We start from the raw sequence: 16,948 nt of genomic DNA, 5'->3' as shown, positions 1-16,948 counted from the left end.
ATATACACGGATCCCTCCTGTACTACGTTCTCATACAACCCACCTGTATCACAATCCTCTCCTCCAACACCAAACGCTGGAGATGAGATATGTATATAGACACACACACTATATATATAGGACACACACACACAGACACTATATATATATATATATATATATATATATATATATATATGTATCTCCACAACTTTCGCACAAACACAGCTAACTTCAGCCATCGCTAAATACCTCTGTAAGAACCAGTCACGTGTCATACACACCACACTTGTAACACATTCTTGAGTAATGCCAGACCCGCTTTGTACAAACCACAGTAAACCACAGTCTCAGTAACCCATGTCAGGATTGCCAGAGAAAATATGGGCTATCCAGTTCAATTTGAATTCCAGATAAACAACAAGTAATTTTTCAGTATCAGTATGTCCCAAATATTGTATGGGCCATACTTACACTAAAACTAAGTGAGAACAAATACTGCATGGGAATACTTACACTAAAAAATTATTCTGGGTTTATCTGAAACTGAAATTTAACTGGGTGCCTTGTATTCTTGTTCGCTAAGTCTGGCAACCCTTATATACTTACCACCAGCTGATGTATTATATATTTATTGTAGTTTTGTTTAGTGTGTGTCTTCCCCTACTAGAATGTGCAGCGTTACCAAAGACTACAACAATGGAAGAGTGCCGGATACACAGGAGTAGCTGCTTACTGAATCTTGGTGAATGAATGAATGAACACGCACCATAAAAACAAGCCACACCATGTAATGAGGAAACGTTACATGTCCCAGAATTCCTGAATTGTGAACAGAAAAAATGCACACAAATGCCACAGACACAGATAGACACGTCTGCACTGTGCTCCCCATGCCAACCCCACACTTACCACTGACTTAACTGATACACATCACTCACTCTTCCCACACACTCACAGTCACCACCGAGGCCTACATTACCAACTAGACAGTGAGAGAATAAGTATTGATTGGAATTAAATCCTGGAGGATCCACTGGGAACCACACTCTCAAATGTGTGTATTCACTGCACCTGACACGTGTCACACACGCAGTAAATATTTGTGGACAGAGGACTGATGAACCCACCCTGAGTCTTTCATTACTCCCTCAGGAATCTCGAAGTCACAAGAGGATCCCCCTCGGCTTGGATCCACTGTGGTGGCCCAAGGCTGCAGCCCAGGGGCAGTGGAGGTCTCCTCTGCCCCTAAATACTTCTTCTGTACTTCTACTCCGCGCAAGCTCAGCTACGCTGGTAAGGGCGCGGGGCTCCTCAGGTGAGGGGCTGCTTGGCTGTGAGGCAGGAGGCACACAGATCCCAGGGAGGCTGAGAGGAAATCCAGGGTCATCAGAGGTGATGAGGGCTCTGTGGAGGAGCCTGGGCAGGATGGCTGAGCTGTTCCGAGGGCGTGGATGCCAGCTGAGACTGGGGGGGCGGTGAGAATACTGGTAGTACCATGGTGGGGAAGTCAAGGAGCACGGGCCGGAAAGGTCTGGGCTTGAGGTGGAGGGAAGAGGGACCAGATTAAGCATCTTCAGAGGAAAATGTAGACTTTGTCTTTGCCTTTGCTTCCAGAGAAGGACAGATTTCTGCATCATACACCTCCAGCCTGAGAGCAGGACCATCCAGCTCAGGTCCACACAGCTCACACATACATCTGCCCTCCAGGCACAGCCCTTCTCACAGCACACATAAACTCCAAGCACCACAGCCCCATTCCACAAGTAATGCACCACCGATATTACCAAAATCACACTCCTTGTCATACACGCATCCAGCCGCATCCCTCACATACCACAGCCCTCACCACCATACTCCACACCCCTTTATACAGACACCGCTCCAGTATCCCCCCCACGCACATGAAAAGCCCACAGATGACACCAGATACACCGCTCCATCCTACGGCCAACAGACACCAAGCTCACGACATAGCTACGTCATGCAAATGTCCCTCTCTCGTCTACCACACCTGCTCCCTCAGCTTCCGGCACGGCCCATGCATGTTATTATGGTTTTAATTTCCTTTTTCAGCAATGCGGGGATTTCGAGACACTGCCTGGCCTACAGCACCCCTAGCCCAGGTTCAGGAAGAAGGGGAGACCGCTCCCCCATCACACTGTGTCTCCTCCTCACTCTCTTCACCCTGTAAGGACTATCTGCACCCAGACAAAGAGGAAAGGGGCATGAAAATATACTACATGCAGGTACAAGTGAACAAGGGTGTCGCTGTCTCCTGGAAGACAAAGAAACCCTTGGAGTTGCCTGAAAAGCAGCTGACGATAGAAGAAGTGACCTTTCCTGAGGATGCGTGCACAGTAGGCACTTGCCCCTCTGATGTGTTCACCGAAAGCCTCCTGTCTGACTGTGAGCCCACTGGGGAGGAGAAAGAGTATGAGGAAAGGGCAGAGCCAGGCAGCCCATCAGGGTCACCTGCCGTCGAGGAGAGACCCAGGGCCAAGACACCGGACTGGATGGTGACCATGGAGACCGGCTTCAGGTGCATGGCCTGCTGCCGGGTCTTCCCCACCTTGGAGATCCTCCAGCAGCACGTGAAGGGCGGCGTCCTGCAGGGCTTCAGCTGCCGTGTCTTTCATCTCAACATGGCCCAGTGGATGGGCAATGTGGAATCCGAGAGCACCCCTGAGGAGGAGGACGAGGAGGAGGAGGAGGAAGAGAAGCAAGAAGAAAAGGAGAATGAGGGAGAGCAGCCCACGGGGGAAGGCCCCAGCCCAAAGAGACCCCGCAGGCAGGGTCTTTTCTCTCCTTTGAGCTCCAAACAGCAACTGAGATTCATGGGACAGAAGATCCTGGAAGACGGTGTGGCCGTCCCTTGGAAGAGGTAAGGCTTGAGGCTGGCAGTCTTCTGAGGCTATGTCACGAGGGCCCAGAGGAGTCTAAGGGAAGGGGCCGCACACATGTGCTCGTTGACCTAATGGCTCTGCAGTTGCATCAAATGGGACACACCCAGCACTAACAAAGGCATTGACCTCTGTTGACGTAAACAAGAAGGTGGAGCCTTTTCCTAGGAGTTTTCTCAGGGTCTGCACGATGGACCTCAACTCTTAGAGGACGTACTGCCAGCAGCTCCTTCTCGGCAGAGAGAGCCAGGAGTGGTCTCAAGAGAGGACAGGGGCCCTTGCAGGACCAGAAATTTGAGGTCTGAGAGCCTTGGGCCTGAGCCGAGTTCTCACCCTGACCACTGTACCTAGCCTTCTGTGACAAAGGGGAATATGAAAGAGAGTCACGTGGAAATGAGGTCCCCCAAGATATGGAAATGTTCCAGAACCTTCGTTGCGTGGTAGTTGATCTGGAGCCAAGCTCACTGTGGTGTGTGTGGCTCTGAGCATTAAGGCAATGCTGGAGGGTAACCCTGACCAGCAGAGCTTGGAGTGCTTCTTGTCTCTTCCTGTCCTACCTCATGTGTTTTATCCCTTCCAGGGAGAAGAAAGGACCCTCGGGAGAGTAGCAGACAGAATGCCGTGGTCTGAAGGAGGATGAAGGGACCGGCACTCAGTCTAACATCATATGACAATAGAAGCGTCCTATGCAATAAAGGGCATTTTCCATACCTTTCCTGGAGCTTTTATTTAATGACATTTTTCTATCTATGCATCTATCTGTCATCTACATCTGTATGTTTCAAGGTTTGTGAACAAGCTTTCACATAAGCACTAGAGACGTCCGCCAGCATTTTCCAGAAGAGGCCTGCAAATTGCTGGGGACTCCTCACAAATAGGGAACGGCCACAACCCCTGCCACACAGACTATGCGCGTGGCCCTCCTGACGTACTCCCACTCTCTCTCTGAATTTCCCAACGTCTGAGATGAGGGTGCTGACTGGAGGCAATGATCACGTGCAGGCTGAATCTTCTCCAGATTCTGATTCTCTTCCTGGGCATATCGTCCTCAAGCACAGTCTCCATATCCCTGGCCACACTGATCTCTCTCCTTCAGTCCTTCCCTCCCTCCCTCTCCTGCCTCCCAGTGCAGAGAATACTATTTTGCATTTGAGACGACATCTATTTTTGGTTCACAGAATTCTCACCTGTTCTACTGTGGCCTCCGTTGTGAACATTCCAAAGCTGAGACTTTTCTGTTTTTCTCCCTCATTTCTGCTGAGTCTTTACCTTCCTAATGCAGTGAACTCACAGTGCCTAGCTGACTGGATGGGGAAAAAAATCCAGGGAGCAAAGAGAAATAATAAAAGAATATATCAGTTAATTTTTCATAGTGTTATCCAACTACATATTTTTAAAATTTTGGAATAATATTAGGAATCTTCTCTTTATAAAAAACTGAATTATCGGGCTTCCCTGGTGGAGCAGTGGTTAAGAATATGCCTGCGAATGCAGGGGTCATGGGTTCGAGCCCTGGCCTGGGAAGATCCCACGTGCCACGGAGTAACTAAGCCCGCGTGCCACAACTACTGAGCCTGCGCTCTAGAGCCCGTGTGCCACATCAACCGAGCCCACGTGCCACAACTACGGAAGCCTGCGTGCCTAGAGACCATGCTCCGCAACAAGAGAAGCCACTGCAATGAGAAACCCGTGCAACACAGCCAAGAGGAGCCCCCGCTCACTGCAACTAGAGAACGCCCGCTAGCAGCAACAAAGACCCAATGCAGCCCCAAATAAATTAATTAATTTTTAAAAATTGAATTAGTTTCAAGGGTACAATGTATAAAAGTACAATAAAAGCCCCCCTTCATTACCCCCCAACCCCACTCTCAAGATGGAATCGATATGCTGTGATACAATTTATAGTCGTAGTACTACTCCTCCTCCCACCACAACCGAAATCCTCTGAGCCAGGTGCAGCAGCTTCCTTTCACAGTGCTAGGACCCGCCACAAGACACATGATAATCCCTTTGGACTTTTCAAGGAGCGGCACCAAGGGAACAGTACCGGGGAAATGCCACTGACAGCTCAGAATATCCATGGCATTTCTAGAGCCTCGGCACTGCTCTCGCTCTGGGAATGAAGGTCCAAAAAGCACATCGGAGAATGTTCATAGTTGTAAACAAGCTCCACCTTTGAAACACAATCTACATAGAACCACATATACAAGCCTGCACGATGGATGAAGCCAAGGTCTCCTCCATGATTTCCCTTCTGACCACCTTATTGTCTCCTCAACCATAAAAGGTGAACTTGAAACTCAGGACCTTGCCTTGTCACCAGAAACATCCAAGCTTGGATCAGTCTTTCTAAGACCAGATACTTGCTCTCTGAACTATTAGAGACTTGTCACATACACACAGGTAGAACAGGATTATTTCTATCTACCTGGGGACTTGGAGTCTTTCACATTGCTCCTGTTAAAACTCTCACAACAGCAAAACTTTACCTACAAAGGGTTCAAGCTATGACACTCCCAACTTCCAAAAACCTCCTCAGCTCTTGTGAGTCACATGCAGCCAATTCCAGGAATTGGAAACATGGTTGTGAGGATGAAACAGACTTTGGGGCTCCCCTTGGCGATGGTCTTCCAGACTTACCAAAAGGCCATTAAGAGGAAGGTTTACCCCACCTCAGGGAAACCCGAGGCAGTACTTGCAGTCAAGGGCTGGCCATGGCTTCTGAGCTACATCAAAAAGAATTTCATACTGTACCTGGATCTGCTGAAGCCATTTCTGACTGTCCGAGAGCCAGCATGTACCGTTCCTCAACTGCCTCCATTGTGGATCATCAGTAGGGCTGTCAGATTTAGGACATAAAAATACAGGATACCCAGTTAACCTTGAACTTCACATGAATAATAAGTCATTATTTTTAGTATAAGTAGATCCTATGAACTATTTGGGGCATACATATCTTCAAAATGTACTCGTTGTTTTTCAAACATTCATATTTAAATAAACAGCCTATATTTTATCTGTCAACGCTACTCAGCAGAAATGATGGAGGCTCATAGAGATACAGGAGACGCCTCAGCGCCTCCTCAGCTTTTATTTCTACGTCCTGGACAGCGAGCACGAACCTTCCACTCCCAGTCAGTGGCTAGAATGGAGGATATTCTCTGTTTTAGAGCTTTTTCTACTTGTCATTGTTATTATCTTCCTTATTTTAAAGAGATGTTTATTTTTTCCCAAACTTAATAGCTCATCCAAAAGTATTTCAAAGTTCATTAGACAAGGGAAAACAACATGGTTCTGAAAAGTGAAGGAAACCGCCTGGTGTTTAGTAAAGAAGTAGTAGGGAGACTGAAAAAGCCAAACTTAATAAGCAGATCTCTCCAAGGGTATTTTCAGAGCTTGATACCCTCCCACACCCTGAAAATATTATTACATCAAGAATGTAGAACTGCTAACCAAATGTAAGGCTCCCATATGATTCTATCAAACTGAGGATGCTTCTTTACTAAGCAGTGAGCACACTTGCTGTCCCAGGGACCTTGGCAGTTGCAACGTAGGGCTCTTCCCTTTGGGATGGAAACAGCAAGTTTTCCTGTGTTCTACACACTGGCCCCAAAAATACTACACTCCCAATACTTGTCAACTTTAAGTATTTTTCTACATATCTCCATTTTTCTGTTACTATTTGGACTACATCCTACACTTGACACTACATAAATTGCATTCAATAAGCTATTTCTAAAAGTTGGTAGGAAACCTTAAATCTATGGCTTGCAGTCCCTGGCTTACTTTCATCCAGGTGCATAAGGGTTTTCAAAAGTAGTCAGGTTAGTTACCCCCTATCACAGCCCCACGCTTGTGTCACAGATATAAAAATGGAACATGATATTTAAGGTTTTAGTTGCCAAATCATCAAGCCTCCCAGACAGAGGCAATAGAGCAAAATGATTACAGAGGCATGGATTTTGATTTGCTCCAGTGTCTTGGGCAAGTCACTTGGCCTCTGTATTTATTTGTACTTATCTGCACTTATCTGTCACTTGGGGGTCATAATTGTACCTGGTCCATGGGTACGCTGTACAAATGATCTGTAAAGTAGTTACAAGAAACCGACACAGAGTAAGCACTCCACAGACATTGGCTATTAGCTATTGGAAATAGTTCTCCATGAAACAGATGACTTCATCCGTGGATGACTCGGTGGGAGACAGTGAATCACAGAATCACAGCATGTTGAAAGTGACATAGTTCACACTCTTATGTGAAAAGAAGAAAAGTGTGCATGGGTAGAAATGTCTGAAACTTTACACAACAAAGAGTTCATCATGTTAACTTGGACGATTAGAATAAATCAGGAAAGGAGGAAAGAAAAACTTGAGTGTAATTCAATTTCTCTATCAGTTGTGTTTCTACACTGAGACTCTGAATACACTGGATGTGCAAATTTTTTAATGTGGCGGGATAAAGGTTTTCAAGTTTTCCTGATCCATCCGTATTATTATCTCAGAATTGCTGGCATTTCTTGCCATCTTTGGATCTACACCCTTGTGAGTCAGTGGGCCATTCTGGACGGAGGAGATAATAGAGCAGAAGTGAAGTGAGAGAAAAGGAGAGACAAGATTTTCTCTTTTCTCTTCAAAGAGGAAAGGTCTTTGGAATGGGAACAACTCACAACCAAACTTTGGGGAAAGGATGTGATGGAAAATGAGACAAACATCCTACCCCTGTGATGAGAAGGATTCCCTGGGCTGGATGGAGGGAGGTCACAGGTGGCTGGACAAGGAAACCAACTAGGGAGAAACACACACAAGTGCAGAGCAAACACCCCGAGGCCACTCAGCCTGACTCCATGCAAACATGTGTCCAGCAGACAGCCCTTCACCTGTGGCTCCCCAGCAAGACAGGTACCTCGGGGGTGCCAACTCATTCTGAGTCCATTATGCCTGGCCATTCATAAACCGCTGTCTAACGTGTGAGGAATAAACTCTCAATGTGTATGAGGAAATTGGGGAAGGAGATTGAAAGGTTACTTAAACAAAAAAAAAAGAAGTTCAGGAAGGCAAGATGGTAGAGAGACAAGAAAAAGACCTTAAAAGATAGAAAGGATTTGCCAAAGAAGAGAAAGCAAAAGAAATGATTCCGAATGGGTTAACCTGCAGCTAGGAAGTTAAGGAAGATTATTGATGGGTGAAGACTATGGAATAAAGCGAATAAAATTTCTCAGAAGTTGCTGAGAATATGGTAAGCAGCATGATTATCAAATTATGAATTGGCTGCAATGGCATTCTAGGGGGACACTAGGAAGGTGAAGCAAATGTTCCTGAGATGACAGTAGCAGGTGGAAAGTTGTTTCAGGGGAAGATCAGTCTTGCAGAGGGTGTATCAGAGGAGGGCAAGTGTGAGCAAGCAAGGAAATACTAAGTGTATACGATTCCTTCACTGAGTGCACCCAGCCCCGAGGTCAGCCTTGAGAACAAGCAGGACTTCAGGTACTGGAGCTACATTTCAGTCATCAAGACTTGAGAAGACACCCTTAACTCAGGTCTTCTCTTCAAACTCCATCTTTCCTTCTTGACCTTCATTTGGCCTCTTCCCTTACCCTCCAGCTGTGGACTGAGGCCACAGAGCAAGATGGGTCACTAGTGTCCTCCATCCCCTGGCGACTGTGGTTCACATCAGTGGAGTACCAAAGGCAATAACCAAGTAACAGACACAAGAGTGTATGAAGAAGAAGAGATTCTGATAAGGCTTTCTGTGACAGTGTGGGCCAAGTCGGCTCTATATGGCTGGTATCACATGAATTATGAGCAGCCTTAGGGGAGAAGTTCTCAAAAGGCAAAGCCTGGCTCTCGAGAGGCTCTGCGTGCTCACAGCCCTCTCCAAGACCTCAGTTACAGCTTCGGCCCCCAATATCTCTCCCTCTGCCTGCTCACAGTTTTTGAAGTCTTCTTTCCTCCACATTTCTCTTGAGAGGTGGAGGAGGAAGATGAGCTTCAGGCCAGCTCAGACTCCCCTGGGATCCCAGCAGGATGCCTATCATTAACCTCCCACCTTCTAGGAAGCTCCTAAGATCTTCACATTTGAGGCAGTTCTCATTTCAGCTGTGCTTCAAATTGCTGGCTGGAGACGGCCTGTTGGAATGTGGCTAAAAGCAAGTAGCAATCCTTCGGGCAGCCTGGCCCTTCTCGACTGTCAGTCATCTTCAGGGATATTCTAGGAAATGTTGTTTGTTCTAGAGAAGGGAGGGAAACAATCCAATTGTCCAATAATGCTTGAATGGAAAATAAATGATGCTATATGCATGTGATCACATAATATCAAACAGTCAAAAATCAAAGACCTAGATCTATATGGATTCACGTGGATAAATCCTGAAAACATAATATTGATTGAAAGAAAATAAGATAAACAATGTTAGATTGTGATAACAGGTATGTAAGTGTTTAAATATTTAAATCAATTCAACATATTGCTTCTATATATACAGATGCAAGAAAATAAACTTTATCCAAAGAACACATTATTTACATTTAATATGCTCATTTATCTAGGAGACCCAAAAGAACCCACAGATAAACTAGCAGGAACTAATAAGACGGTTCAACAAGGCACACACATACAAGATCAATAAATTTTAAAAGTCAATCAGGCTCCTCTACACTGGCGATAACAAATTAGAAACTATAAAAGAAAATAAGAAAAAAAGAAGATCTAAAAATTGTCACAAGAGCCGTATAAATTATTTAGAGCTAAGCATACGTAGAAGGCAATATAACTAACAAACTGAGTACGAACAGTTAAACTCCGCCCAACCCAAGGTTAGGAAAAGACTGTTGTTACTTTATGAGAACAGACCCTCTTCTTAAGGAGCAGATCAGTAAGTGAGAGTGAATCAAAGAAACACAGCATTTGAAAAGTCAGCTAGTCCAAGCCTCTTGATCGCACATACAGAAGCTGAAGCCCAGATAGGTTGAGTTACTTGCTAAAGGGCCCAATGTCCTGACTCAAGGACTAGCATTTTTCACTCAGTCGCAAGACACAATCAAATGCAGTACCTTGGAAAGAGATGGGGAAAAAATGAAGAAATCAATTATATAGTTCCTCATCTTTAAGTACAGAAATAGCCGTGACAAAATTACACGTATTGAGGGAAAATTGAAGTGCAGAGTTTAAAATGTCAATAATCCACAGGGAAACTGGAGACCATTTAAAACATTCATATTAAATCTCTCTAGAAAAGACATTAAAAGATCTCCAATCAAAATGTGAATTTTATAATAGACATGGTATGATACAATTTATAATAGATATGGTAGGAACCTTTCCCTTTCACGGGAAAGCTTCGGCTGGGAAAAAGGAATTGTTCTTGAAAATGGGGCCTGTGCTATTGCAGACACTGTGCTCAACCTAGGTCCACCGAATGCTCTGATGTCATCACTGAGGTCACAGAATTCCACTGTGAGCCTGGCAACCTTGCAAACATAACAGCCCTGGTGAGCACTAGGCACTACTGCTGGTTCACCAAGTGGTACAAGTTTTTCAGCCATTTAGGAGACTTGACTATTTTTGTTTGTATTGAATCATTTCAACGGATTGCCCAAGAGCCAAGAAGGGCCAACCTGTAGGGAAGAGGAGGAGTTGGACATCTCTTGAGGCATCTTCTAAGGGAGACTTCTAGTTGGTACGATGGAACGGCGACAAAAGAGGAAACATCTGGAAAATGAAGAGTCCCAGGAAACTGCCGAGAACGGAGGAGGTATGTGGGGGGCAACTTGTCTGGGGCACATGGGTTTCTGCCAAACTGAAGCTTCTCTAGGAAGCGGGGGACTGAGAACGTGTCACCTGTGAAGCAGGGAGCGAGAGACCTTGTCTCACTGATGCTGCCGTATCTATCCGGAGGGTCCCTGTGGTGTGAGACGGCACAGAACGGCCAGATGCCCCCTGGGAGATGGGAGGTCAGCTCCGCTGGTCTGAGGACTCTCTCCTGGGGCAGCCGGGCCTGGAGCTTTGTCGGACTCACAGCAGGCTGCATCCTGCTTGCACAGACCTAGAGGTGCAGCTTTTCTCAGTCCCCGATTTCTCTCTTATGCTCTTGGATCTTTCCTAGGGGTCATGAGGTGGGGGATGTGAAGGATGCAAGGATGCTGAGAGAGACCCATGAGTTGCTTGGCCTCTTTTACCAAAGTGGAAAGAGAAGCCCCATGAGTTGAAGGCCCTGTTGAAAAATATCTTGTCAAGTGGAATGCACTTTGAAAGAAGATTGTTTGTCTAGGGATGGTGTCATATTGAAAGCAAGGAGGTTTTATTCCTTCAACAGGAAGAATTTCCCAAAGGAGATCAAGGGAAGGGAAGGGTTTTCCAGAGACTGAGACCGCGTGAGCGGGGGTGAGAAATGGCCTCAGGGTCCTGCGGGGAGCTCTGAGAGCCACGGGCCACGTGGTGCCTGCGTGCATTAAATGTAGGCGAGTAGCTTGCCCTGGGAGAGGGGTGGTCACCCCAGAGCTCCAGCTAGAGGCCTCTGCCCCAGATTAGAGCCCAGTAGCTCCTACCAGGCCCAGGGCCCTGGAGACTGTAGGATGGGCCCTGGGAATGGAGCTCTAGACAGCAGTCAGATTTCCAGGCAGTGGCTGGGACAGGCTGGGGAAGGCAATGACTGCCCCTGACCATTCAGAATATTTTGCCCTATGTTCCTGTGTGTGTGTGTGTGAGTGTGTGTGTGTGTGTGTGTGTGTGTGTGTGTGTGTGGTAGTGCAGAGAAGAGCGAGATGAATGGGGTTAGAGTGCTTACCAGATATAAAGTCTGCGTGGTAAAGTTCTTGTCACCCTGCCTGGACCTGGCTGACACTCGGTGTATGTAAGAGTGTATACAGAATTCTTGTTAGGGGTGTTTTATGAGACAGTAACTCATACACCCATGTACACTCTGATGCAGCAAAAATATCACACACCCCACATATAACTTCCTTAGTAAACCACACACAGCACATGGAGGTATATACACGCATCCCTCCTATACTACGTTCTCATACAAACCACCTGTATCACAATCCTCTCCTCCAACACCAAACGCTGGAGATGAGATATGTATATAGACACACACACTATATATATAGGACACACACACACACACACACACACACACTATATACATGTATCTCTTCAACACTTGCACAAACACAACTAACTTCAGCCATCTCTAAATACCTCTATAAGAACCAGTCACGTGTCATACACACCACACTTATAACACATTCTTGAGTAATGCCAGACCCGCTTTGTACAAACCACAGTAAACCACAGTCTCAGTAACCCATGTCAGGATTGCCAGAGAAAATATGGGCTATCCAGTTCAATTTGAATTCTAGATAAAGAACAAGTAATTTTTCAGTATCCGTATGTCCCAAATATTGTATGGGCTATACTTACACTAAAACTAAGTCAGGCCAAATACTGCATGGGAATACTTACACTAAAAGATTATTCTGGGTTTATCTGAAACTGAAATTTAACTGGGTGCCTTGTATTCTTGTTCGCTAAGTCTGGCAACCCTTATATACTTACCACCAGCTGATGTATTATATATTTATTGTAGTTTTGTTTAGTGTGTGTCTTCCCCTACTAGAATGTGCAGCGTTACCAAGGACTACAACAATGGAAGAGTGCCGGATACACAGGAGTAGCTGCTTACTGAATCTTGGTGAATGAATGAATGAACACACACCATAAATACAAGCCACACCATGTAATGAGGAAACGTTACATGTCCCAGAATTCCTGACTTGTGAACAGAAACCATGCACACAAAGGCCACAGACACAGATAGACACGTCTGCACTGTGCTCCCCATGCCAACCCCACACTTACCACAGACTTAACTGATACACATCACTCACTCTTCCCACACACTCACAGTCACCACCGAGGCCTACATTACCAACTAGACAGTGAGAGAATAAGTATTGATTGGAATTAAATCCTGGAGGATCCACTGGGAACCACACTCTCAGCTGTGTGTATTCACTGCACCTGACACGTGTCACACACTCAGTAAATATTTGTGGACAGAGGACTGATGAACCCACCCTGAGCCTTTCATTCCTCCCTCAGGAATCTCGAAGTCACAAGAGGATCCCCCTCGGCTTGGATCCACTGTGGTGGCCCAAGGCTGCAGCCCAGGGGCAGTGGAGGTCTCCTCTGCCTCTAAATACTTCTTCTGTACTTCTACTCTGCGCAAGCTCAGCTACGCTGGTAAGGGCGTGGGGCTCCTCAGGTGACGGGGTGCTTGGCTGTGAAGCAGGAGGCACACAGATCCCAGGGAGGCTGAGAGGAAATCCAGGGTCATCAGAGGTGATGAGGGCTCTGTGGAGGAGCCTGGGCAGGATGGCTGAGCTGTTCCGAGGGCGTGGATGCCAGCTGAGTCTGGGGGTGTGTGTGTGAATACTGCTACTACCATGGTGGGGAAGTCAAGGAGCAGGGGCCGGAAAGGTCTGGGCTTGAGGTGGAGGGAAGAGGGACCAGATTAAGCATCTTCAGAGGAAAATGTAGGCTTTGTCTTTGCCTTTGCTTCCAGAGAAGGACAGAGTTCTGCATCATACACCTCCAGCCTGAGAGCAGGACCATCCAGCTCAGGTGCACACAGCTCACACATACACGCGCCCTCCAGGCACAGCCCTTCTCAGTGCACATCAACCCCAAGCACGTGCTCCACAGTACTCTCCTGCACCACAACCCCATTCCACAAGGAATGCACCACCGATATTCCCAAACTCACACTCCTCATCGTACACGCATCCAGCCGCATCCCTCACATACTACAGCCCTCACCACCATACTCCACACCCCTGTATACAGACACCGCTCCAGTATACCCCCCCACGCACATGAAAAGCCCACAGATGACACCAGATACACCACTCCGTCCTACGGCCAACGGACACCAAGCTCACGACATTGCTATGTCGTGCCAATGTCCCTCTCTCGTCTACCACACCTGCTCCCTCAGCTTCCGGCATGGCCCATGCATGTTATTATGATTTTAATTTCCTTTTTCAGGAATCCGGAGATTTCATCGAGACACTGCCCAGCCTAGACCACCCCTAGCCCAGGATCAGGAAGAAGGAGAGACCGCTTCCCCATCACACTGTGTCTCCTCCTCACCCTCTTCACCCTGTAAGAACTATCTGCACCCAGACAAAGAGGAAAGGGGCATGAAAATACACTACATGCAGGTACAAGTGAACAAGGGTGTCGCTGTCTCCTGGAAGACAAAGAAACCCTGGGAGTTGCCTGAAAAGCAGCTGAGGATAGAAGAAGTGACCCTTCCTGAGGATGTGTGCGCAGTAGCCACTGACCCCTCTTCTGATGTGTCCACCGAAAGCCTCCTGTCTGACAGTGAGCCCACTGGGGAGGAGAAAGAGTATGAGGAAAGGGCAGAGCCAGGCAGCCCATCAGGGCCACCTGCCGTCGAGGAGAGACCCAGCGCCAAGACAGCGGACTGGATGCTGACCATGGAGACCGGCTTCAGGTGCATGGCCTGCTGCCAGGTCTTCACAACCTTGGAGATCCTCCAGCAGCACGTGAAGGGCGGCGTCCTGCAGGGCTTCAGCTGCCGTGCCTTTCATCTCACCATGGCCCAGCGGATGGGCAATGTGGAATCCGAGAGGACCCCTGAGGAAGAGGACGAGGAGGAGGAGGAGGAGAACGAGGAGGAGGAGGAGGAGGAGGAGGAGGAGGAGGAGGAGGAGGAGGAGAAGGAGGTAGAGAAGCAAGAAGAAAAGGAGAATGAGGGAGAGCAGCCCACGGGGGAAGGCCCCAGCCCAAAGAGACCCCGCAGGCAGGGTCTTTTCTCTCCTTTGAGTTCCAAACAGCAACTGAGATTCATGGGACAGAAGATCCTGGAAGACGGTGTGGCCGTCCCTTGGAAGAGGTAAGGCTTGAGGCTGGCAGTCTTCTGAGCCTATGTCACGAGGGCCCAGAGGAGTGTAAGGGAAGGGGCCGCACACATGTGCTGGTTTACCTAATGGCTCTGCAGTTGCATCAAATGGGACACACCCAGCACTAAGAAAGGCATTGACCTCTGTTGACGTAAACAAGAAGGTGGAGCCTTTTCCTAGGAGTTTTCTCAGGGTCTGCACGATGGACCTCAACTCTTAGAGGACGTACTGCCAGCAGCTCCTTCTCAGCAGAGAGAGCCAGGAGTGGTCTCAAGAGAGGACAGGGGCCCTTGCAGGACCAGAACTTTGAGGTCTGAGAGCCTTGGGCCTGAGCCGAGATCTCACCCGGACCACTGGACCGAGCCTTCTGTGACAAAGGGGAATATGAAAGAGAGTCACGTGGAAATGAGGTCCCCCGAGATATGGAAATGTTCCAGAACCTTCGTTGCGGGGTAGTTGATCTGGAGCCAAGCTCACTGTGGTGTGTGTGGCTCTGAGCATTAAGGCAATGCTGGAGGGTAACCCTGACCAGCAGAGCTTGGAGTGCTTCTTGTCTCTTCCTGTTCTACCTCATTTGTTTTATCCCTTCCAGGGAGAAGAAAGGACCCTCGGGAGAGTAGCAGACAGAATGCCGTGGTCTGAAGGAGGATGAAGGGACCGGCACTCAGTCTAACATCATATGACAATAGAAGCGTCCTATGCAATAAAGGCCATTTTCCAAACCTTTCCTGGAGCTTTTATTTAATGACATTTTTCTATCTATGCATCTATCTGTCATCTACATCTGTATCTTTCAAGGTTTGTGAACAAGCTTTCACATAAGCACTAGAGACGTCCGCCAGCATTTTCCAGAAGAGGCCTGCAAATTGCTGGGGACTCCTCACAAATAGGGAACGGCCACAACCCCTGCCACACAGACTATGCGCGTGGCCCTCCTGACGTACTCCCACTCTCTCTCTGAATTTCCCAACGTCTGAGATGAGGGTGCTGGCTGGAGGCAATGATCACGTGCAGGCTGAATCTTCTCCAGATTCTGATTCTCTTCCTGGGCATATCGTCCTTAAGCACAGTCTCCATGTCCCTGGCCACACTGATCTCTCTCCTTCAGTCCTTCCCTCCCTCCCTCTCCTGCCTCCCAGTGCAGAGAATACTTGTTTGCATTTGAGACGACATTTATTTTTGGTTCACAGAATTCTCACCTGTTCTACTGTGGCCTCCGTTGTGAACATTCCAAAGCTGAGACTTTTCTGTTTTTCTCCCTCATTTCTGCTGAGTCTTTACCTTCCTAATGCAGTGAACTCACAGTGCCTAGCTGACTGGATGGGGAAAAAATCCAGGGAGCAAAGAGAAATAATAAAAGAATATATCAGTTAATTTTTCATAGTGTTATCCAACTACATATTTTTAAAATTTTGGAATAATATTAGGAATCTTCTCTTTATAAAAAACTGAATTATCGGCCTTCCCTGGTGGAGCAGTGGTTAAGAATATGCCTGCGAATGCAGGGGTCATGGGTTCGAGCCCTGGTCTGGGAAGATCCCACGTGCCACGGAGTAACTAAGCCCGCGCGCCACAACTACTGAGCCTGCACTCTAGAGCCCGTGTGCCACATCAACCGAGCCCACGTGCCACAACTACGGAAGCCTGCGTGCCTAGAGACCATGCTCCGCAACAAGAGAAGCCACTGCAATGAGAAGCCCGTGCACCACCGCCAAAAGGAGCCCCCGCTCACTGCAACTAGAGAACGCCCGCTAGCAGCAACAAAGACCCAATGCAGCCCCAAATAAATTAATTAATTTTTAAAAATTGAATTAGTTTCAAGGGTACAATGTATAAAAGTACAATAAAAGCCCCCCTTCATAACACCCCAACCCCACTCTCAAGATGGAATCGATATGCTGTGATACAATTTATAGTCGTAGTACTACTCCTCCTCCCACCACATCCGAAATCCTCTGAGCCAGGTGCAGCAGCTTCCTTTCACAATGCTAGGACCCGCCACAAGACACATGATAATCCCTTTGGACATTTCAAGGAGCGGCACCAAGGGAACAGTACCGGGGAAATGCCACTGACAGCTCAGAATATCCATGGCATTTCTAGAGCCTCGGCACTGCTCTCGCTCTGGGAATGAAG

The sequence above is a fragment of the Mesoplodon mirus genome, assembly GCF_964341445.2.
Source record: "Mesoplodon mirus genome assembly, contig: SUPER_14_unloc_5, whole genome shotgun sequence".
In the NCBI taxonomy this organism is placed as follows: Eukaryota; Metazoa; Chordata; class Mammalia; order Artiodactyla; family Ziphiidae; genus Mesoplodon; species Mesoplodon mirus.
Note: the sequence above shows the minus strand (reverse complement) of the source record.